Below are 8,842 nucleotides of genomic sequence, written 5' to 3'. Positions count from 1 at the left end.
CTTCTCAGTTTGATTATTCGGAGTACATCAATTCAGACTTATTCATTCACAGCTTTCAGTGACCACTCTCCAAATCTTACTGGTGCATCGTTCAAGTGATCTCTAATCGGTCTGTGATCTATTCGTTTCACTTGTATCTAAATTCTCTCAAACATCTTCGTTCTTTTGCTAATTCTCCCCGATTCTTCGATATCTTTCCTTTGATAGTTCCCAATTCTTACGGTGGTTTGCTCAAGATTCTCTTCCATGGTGATCATATCAATTCATTCGTTGTTTCAATCCTACCGGTGTTTCATTGAAGACCTTATCAAGTTATCGATATCTCTCTTAATCCTTTTCAACGAGAATAAGTAGTATGCCAAATCCGTTTGCTTGCCATCAATTTAAATTGATCAAGGATAAGCATAATGTAATTCTTATTCTTGTTTCATCCAAGCGATTAATTTCTTATTCCGGAGGTTCACCAAATTCTCGGTTTCACTTGTTTTCATCTTTTCTTTCCGGAGTTCCAAGTTCCCACTTTATCTCGTCGCAAAGCTTAATCTAATCATTGCAAGGCTTCAACCTTACTCTTTTCATCTTTCTTTTCATTTGAACATTCCTTTGTTTACCGGAGTTCTTCATGAAGGTTCTACTTGATGGTTCATCGAGGATTTAATTCCTTCTCGATGTTTTTCAGTGAGATTCTTTTCAGAGGAACTCAAGCATTCTTCATCTTGCAATCCGGAGTGCAATTCTTTCTTCCGTATCATTGGAGGTGGTATTACGTCATTCTTGATAATTTGAGTTCATGCTTCATGTTTCACATGTTGTTAAGAATGAGGTATTTTTAATCCATCAACCTCTTCGTTGGAGTCATCTTGTGTCATGTTTCACCTAAAGCCTTCCCTAAGGATTGTTGCTATCTATGGTGCTCGTAAATGGCCCAAGTTCTTTGTTTATCCTTCCGGTGAGACAAATTTCTCGTTTCCTTGTTCACAGCAATCCAATCTATCGTTTCCGTTAGTGCAAGAATTTCACCTCATAGCTTTGAGATGTTTTCTATAAGTCCACTACAACTTTGTTCTCTTCGTTGTTGGTTTTCCAACAACTCCATTCGACCCTTCTCCTAAGGATGATTTCTCAAGCTCTTTTGGGGCACTTGATGGCATTTTCTTCTCAATTCTCCTATTTCATTTATCTATCTTCTATTCTTTCGTTCCGGAGGTTTTGTGATGTTGTTATTTTCACCCGTCATCTTGTTTTGTCTAAGACCTTGCTCTTTTCGTGCTATCCATTTAACCGGAGTGTTGTGCCTTTTTGCTCAAGTTATTTTCTCCTTATCAAGCCTTGAATCTCTTTTCAACCGGAGTGCTGCTCAAAGTTGTTCTTCCTTGTTCCTCTTTCCCAATGGAGTGTTTTCAACTTCGTTCATTCTCATTGCATTCTTTCTTTCAAGTTGTTCAACCTTTTAAGGTTCGTGGTTTCACTCGTTTGTCAAAGAAGCAACTTAGTTTTACCCCTTCTCTTTATTTTCCGTTGTTCCTCCGGTGCCATTCTAGATCTCGGGACGAGATCCTCTCGTAGTGGTGGAGTGTTGTAACGCCACGAGACCGATGTGCCAGGTGTCTTCCTGTTATTCGCCGTCATTGCCATGCCATTTGCTTGCGTGTTGCATCTTCTCATGTCATCATGTGCATTGCATCATCATGTTTTCAAAACCTGCATCCGTCCGGGTTTCTCCCAGTTCCTTCCGTTGTCCGTTCTGAGCCTAGAAACACTTGCACGCGCCCGCGGCATGTCCGAATAGTATTTTATAAGTGGCCGGAAAATATTCTCGGAATGGGTTGAAAGTCGGCATGCGGTCTTATTATAGTGTAGGTAGGCCGCCTGCCAAGTTTCATTGCACTCGGAGTCCGTTTGATAGCCCAACGGATAACTATAGCGGCAGTATAGTCGGTCAAATCATCAGACGTTTTTGGTCTCTGGAAACGGATGCCGGGTTGCATTCCTCCTCTCCTCAGCCCAACCACACACTTAACCTCGTTCGCCTAACCCACCCTCTCTGCACAGTGCTTTGACTCCTCGCGCGCGTCCGACAGTTGTCCTGAACCCGACCCGGGCAGTCGTCACCGTTTTGTCCGGATCATCCCCAAACATCTACAAAACATCTTCGTTTTCTTATTTGGGCTCCCTAGCCTATTTTTCCCGACCGTCCGTTTATGATCGGAGGGTTCCGTTAGCCCCTAACCTATCCCACCAGCGTATATAATGGGCAACCCTAGGAATTAGGGATCCTGTCCCATCCTTCCATCCATCCAATCCATCCCCGCCGCCACTCTTCTTGTTTTCAGCGCCCAACCAACCACCAAGCCGATCCAATCCATCCCCGACCAACCTCACCGGCCTCTGCTCGATCCCTCTCCTTCCTGACGCCGTGGACATGCCGCCGCCGCTTGTAGCTTCCACGCCCCCATACCCGTGCAGCAGCGAGCAGTGCCTGAGCTCGTGTCATCTCCGCACCGCTGATGAGCTTCATTCAAGTAGGAGCTCCCGCAAGATGCCAGGAACGAGACCCCATGCTCTTCTTCGTTCCAGATCCTCCCCGTGCTCCTCCTCGCCTCGTCATCCGGCGCCACCGCCAGGGACCGAACCAGGCCAGACCACCCGCTCCTTCTTCCTATCTTCCTCTTCTTCTCGTCTCTCCTATCTCTAACCTCTCCCTCCCTCTCTTATGCCATAGGAGCATCGCCATGTTTGAAACGCGCCCGAGCTCCTTGAGCCTCGCTCGGAGCGGCCAAGCCGCCGGAGCTCCATTCCCTCCGCATCTGCTCCATTCCCTGCCTCGACGACCTTCACCGCTATCGGATCCGGCGAGCTCCGCGTCTGAAGCCGCTTCCTGCGTCGAGCACCATGGATTTTCCTCCGCCGCTCATCGCTGCCATGGGACACCAGCTCCCCTGACCGATCCCCGCCGCAGACCAAATCGAGCTGCCCCAGGGCCCCTCCGTCCTTTGCTACGTTCGATCCGGAGGATCCTGACCGGAGCTGCCCGCGTTGAACCGTCCCTGCCCAACACGCCTGCAGCTACTGCCGCATCGTGCTCTGCATCGAGCTCCAGCGAGCGCCGCGACCCTACCTCGCTCCCATTGACCTTTCGTCTGGGTCGCTTCCATCCAGCCGGCCTGCGAGGCCTCTCCACCAGCTGGGCTGCGCCCATGGTGAGGCCAACCCCAGCGCTGCCTGGCCTCTTCACTAACCTGGGACGAGGCCCATGGTGAGCTCTCAGTGCCCACCAGATTCAGCCTGCATCTTTTTTTTCGTTTTGGCGATTTTATCATTTATTCCAGAGACAACAGTTTTGCAGAAAACCCCTTCATGATCATTCATTTAATAACTTCACAACCGTGCATCGGATCTAAATAATTTATATATGTAACTTGATTAGAATTTCATCTAGTTTCACAATATCCAACTTTCATGCATGTTTGAAATGTTTAAAAATGTTGTTTGTTTAAGTTTTGATTAATTGCCATGTTAAAATGATTTATTTCATAACTAAATAACCGTAGCTCGGTTTTAAATAATCTTTATATGTAAATGGGGTAGAAAAATGCCTAGTTTAACATGGTGCACTTTTCTCGCATGTTTAATAACTCTAAAATTGTGTTTAGGGCAGAACAGTACCATAACCAAAATATGCACATGAGGAGTTTCCGGACTTGTTGTTTGTTGTTTCCGGCCTCATTTAAACTTGACTAGATAGGGCGTTTTCTTTGCTTCACCCTCTTGCCATGTTTAACAACATTTAATATTGTTGGGTACATAAACGAGAGAGAACTAAATAAGTCATGTGGTGTTTTCTTCAATATGCAACTCCGTTGCATAATGAGCTCCACTTAATTTGTAGGATTTCTTGTGCACTTTACCATGCCATGCTTCATTAAACCGGACATGCATCATACTTGATTGTGCATCATGCCATGTTGATGTCATGGTTGTTTACTATGTTGTTTGCTTCTTTCCGGTGTTGCTTCTTTGGGTTGGTTCCAATAACGTCGTGTGTGTGAGGATCCGGTCGACTACGTCCGTTTGACTTCTTCATGGACTCGTTCTTCTTCCTTGCGGGATCTCAGGCAAGATGACCATACCCTCGAAATCACTTCTATCTTTGCTTGCTAGTTGCTCACTCTTTTGCTATGCCTATGCTGCGATACCTACCACTTGCTTATCATGCCTCCCATATTGTTAAACCAAGCCTCTAACCCACCTTGTCCTAGCAAACCATTGTTTGGCTATGTTACCGCTTTGCTCAGCCCCTCTTATAGCGTTGTTAGTTGCAGGTGAAGATTGGAGCTTGTTCCATGTTTGGAACATGGATATTTTGTTGGGATATCACAATATCTCTTATTTAATTAATGCATCTATATACTTGGTAAAGGGTGTAAGGCTCGGCCTTATGCCTGGTGTTTTGTTCCACTCTTGCTGCCCTAGTTTCCGTCATATCAGTGTTATGTTCCCGGATTTTGCGTTCCTTACGCGGTTGGGTTATAATGGGAACCCCTTGACAGTTTGCCTTGAACAAAACTCCTCCAGCAATGCCCAACCTTGGTTTTACCATTTTCACTAACAACCTACCACCTTCCCTTGGGTTCTGCAGACTCAAGGGTCATCTTTATTTTAACCCCCCCGGGCCAGTGCTTCTCTAAGTGTTGGTCCGAACCGAGCTACCTGCAGGGCCACCTTGGGGAAACTTGAGGGTTGGTTTTACTCGTAGCTAATCTCATCTGAGTGTTCCCTGAGAACGAGATATGTGCAGCTCCTATCGGGATTTGTCGGCACATTCAGGCGGTGTTGCTGGACTTGTTTTACCATTGTCGAGGACGTCTTGTAACCTGGATGCCGAGCCTGATCGGATTGTCTTGGGAGAAGGAATATCCTTCGTTGACCATGAGAGATTGTGATGGGCTAAGTTGGGACACCCCTGCAGGGTTTTGAACTTTCGAAAGCCGTGCCCGCGGTTATGGGCAGATGGGAATTTGTTAATGTCCGGTTTTAGAAAACCTGAGATTGATCTTAATTAAAATACATCAATCGCGTGTGTAACCATGATGGTCTCTTCTCGGCGGAGTTCGAGAAGTGAACACAGTGTTGGAGTTATGCTTGACGTAGGTTGTTCTAGGATCACTTCTTGATCATAGTTGTTCGACCGTGCTTTTGCCTTCTCTTCTCGCTCTCATTTGCGTATGTTTAGCCACCACATATGCTAGTCGCTTGCTGCAGCTCCACCTCATACCTTACCCTTCCTATAAGCTTAAATAGTCTTGATCGCGAGGGTGTGAGATTGCTGAGTCCCCATGACTCACAGATACTTCCAAAACCAGCTTGCAGGTGCCGTTGAACCGTGCAGATGACGCAACCGAGCTCAAGGAGGAGCTCAATGAAGATCGTGTTCGTTATGTCGTTTCCGTTTCCAGTTGATTAGTAGTGCAGCCTAGTTGGGGTCGATCGGGGATCTGTGTAGCATTTGGGGTAGTCTTCTTTTATTTTGGTTTCGTAGTCGGACCTTGTTTGTATTTGGCTAATGTAATGCTTTATTCATGTAATTGTGTGAAGTGGCGACTGTAAGCCAACTATGTATCCTTTTCCCTTATGTATTACATGAGTTGTGTGATGATTACCTCACTTGCGACATTGCTTTCAATGCGGTTATGCCTCTAAGTCATGCTTCGACATGTGGGAGATATAGCCGCATCGAGGGCGTTACAACCTTCAACATCAAGCCGAAGGTAGTAGGCGGCCAAAAAGCGGAATGCGGCAGAGCCATGGTGGGCAAAATGCCCAACGTTACATGGCTCGAGGGCTCCTTCGTGGAGACCGTAAAGGGGTGGCAATCGGGGTGGTTCTACATCACCGAGCCCCGCGACACCAACCGGGTGGCGGCCCCCCGAGTTTGGATCCAGAATCCCCAGGCGGCTCATTTTCTAGAAGGAGAAGGGCTTGTCCTGGGGTTCATCGGTGGAGCTGGACGGACTCCAGAAGTGTATCCGGAACATGACAAGCAAAAAACTCAAGCTTGTCAACATAGTCCAGGTCATGCTCTTCCACCGGATCCTCCCGTGTCAACAACGGGCTTTCAACTTATGGGAGTTCGACCCGGCCCAGCACCAGACTCTACGCGAGCTCTTCGACACGACGCATAAGGACGTCTGGAAGGTGCTGTTCAAGGGTGCCGAGGTCCCTCCTTCTCTTACCGAGGACCGCGGGCTAAGCGCGAAGCGCCCTGTGAATCCGGAAGTTCTGTACATCTGGTAGGGTATTTATTTCCCATAGCTTAACCATGTGCGGGGTCTGAGCTCACATGCCTTTGACAGGACTGGGTGGAGGCATCGGAGTAGATTAACTGTCCGACCCCACAGCCCGAAGACCCTGCGGACGCTCTCCTGACGGAGATACGGACTTCGGCTCCTTATGAGGTGCTGGAGAAGACCAAGAAGAAGGCCAAGGGAACCCGAAAGAGTTCCCGGCGCCAGGTGGTATCGGACTCATCGTCCGATAACTCCGAGACGCACTCCTCCTGTGAAGACGAGGAGAAGGAAGATGAAGATTCTCCCCCTCCAGCCGGGGGAGACAAGAAAAGGAAGGCCGTCCCAACCGGGGAGGCCGAAGGGTCCAAAAAGGGAAGGACTCTCCTTCCGGACTATTCCACCACCACCACCGACGACGAAGACGAGTGGCTGCTCAGGGCCAAGCCCCTGGCGAAGTCATAAGTATTCGAATACCAGAGTAACTCATAGCATACTTTTGTTGGACTGCTTCCCCTAACGTCGAACATGATTATGCAGTCCGCCCCAAGCCCGTATCGACGTATCCTTGTCGGACTGTTCCTTGGACTTGTCGGACATGGATAGTGATACACTTCCAACCGCCTCCTCTCCTTGCCCTATGGACAATGCCGAGGTATTGTCTCAAGGGGCACCGAGCCAGGGGGAGACAGTCCCGGAGGCGCCTCAAGGCGACCTTCCGGACTCCAGGAGCAAAGGGAGTAAGGCTCCCAGGGGCTCCAAGTTCGGCCCTCAGCCAAACACCACGCCGGAACCTCCAGTGGTTCCGGACTCGGGCAGGCGCCCCCCTTCCATGAAGGGCAAGCCGTCTGTGCTGGTGACCTCTGTCAAACCAGAGGCACCGGATGACCTGCTGGGAGGGCTTCGCGGCGCTTCCATCAACGAAGAGCACCGCACTATTATGAGTGTGGTGATCAAGAAGGTTCAGTCGGCCAAGAGCGGACTGACTGAAGCCTGTGCCAGCCTTCTAACAGGCTATGAGGTAAGTATTTAAAATATAGGAAAATATTACCACATAGACAGTAGCCCTTGATTCTCTGTTTGGTGTGCGCAAAGAAAAGCCGAATAGAGGATCAATAATATCTGCAGGAGACTAATATAAGTATGTCTGTATGCGTATGCAGGCTTCGCTGCTGACCTCTGCCGCACTTACTACGGAGGTTGCCACACTGAAGCAGGACCTCGAGCGGTCCGAGAAAGAGCTCAGCCTTGCCAAGAGGCAGCTCGAGGAGAACAAAGGTAAGTAATACCTTGTCTATAGAAAAAAGAAAATGTGGTTGCGAACTGACAGGATCACGATGAATGTGCCAGGGGCCACGTCCAAAGTGGCAACCCTGAAGCAATCGTTGTCCGAGGCCGAAAACAAAGCGGCTAAGGAGCAGGCACGGGTGGGCGAGGTGCAGCAAGAGCTCCAGGATCTCATGAAGAACCACGAGGGTTTGGAGCTTGACTCGAAGACGCGAGAGTCCGAGCTTGCCGTGGCCCTCGAGAGCACAACGCATGCTAAGGCCGAAGCCCAAAAGGCCCGCCAGGAGATTGAGGCGATGAGGAGGATAGCGGCGGGTAAGGCATTCAATATGCAAAGCAAGCATGTGAAAGTAAATTACTTGTTACTTACCCGAGTCCGGAGCTCTCTAGGAGCATTCACAGATTTGCCCCGCAGCGTGTCGGATGCCGCGAAGTATTACCAGGCCAAGGAGGGATGCTCGACGGAGAAGTTGTTCTGGTCTCAGTATACTGGGACCGAACACCCGATGCCTATGAGCGACCAGCTGAAGCAACTGGTCGAGCTGCACAAGGCGGCCGAACAGGCCATGAAGGGCTTTATAGTCCGTATGTGGCCTGGCGACTCCCTTCCCAACAGCTACTTCGTCCTGGTGAGGCTGCTTGTGGATGCCTGCCCACGGTTGGAAGTCATCAAGTGGTCCGTCTGTATCGAAGGTGCCCGTCGGGCTTTTGCCCGTGCAAAGGTGCACTGGGTCAAGATGGACACCGAGAAGCTGGTGAAGGAGGGGCCGCTGCAGGGTAAGGAGCATCGCCACCGCGAGATGTATTATGAGGGTGTCCTGAAGGGTGCCCGTCTTGTGGCGGACGAGTGTGCAAAGGATGTAACTTTTGAATCAACTTGCTCGTGTGATCCTGTATTATGAAAACTTGTTCATATGCGCTATGCAACACTTGTTTGAATTTAAAATATTACCTTATGTGCGGCTGTTTGTTAAATCTGAGATATGGCCAGTCGTCGGCTTCTGCCCCCATGCCACGAGTGCTGGGGTGTTCGAGATAAACCTGAGGACTCTTTTTCCCATTGTTGGGTCCTTCGTGGGAGGTGCTCAGCACAATGAACAAGGCAATCGGACTATAATGCTTTATCACTCTCACTTAGCCATAGAAGTCTACAATTTTAAATTTTCGTGAAGCCCCTAGTATTCGGATGGCCGAATTTGGGGCGCTATACACGCCTTAAGTCGAACAAAGCCGACTCCTCGCTCGAAGCGGCATAAGTCTTTAGGGACTTG

Source organism: Triticum urartu, chromosome 7A, assembly GCF_056163025.1.
Source record: "Triticum urartu cultivar PI428250 chromosome 7A, HENAU_Tu73, whole genome shotgun sequence".
NCBI lineage: Eukaryota > Viridiplantae > Streptophyta > Magnoliopsida > Poales > Poaceae > Triticum > Triticum urartu.
Note: the sequence above shows the minus strand (reverse complement) of the source record.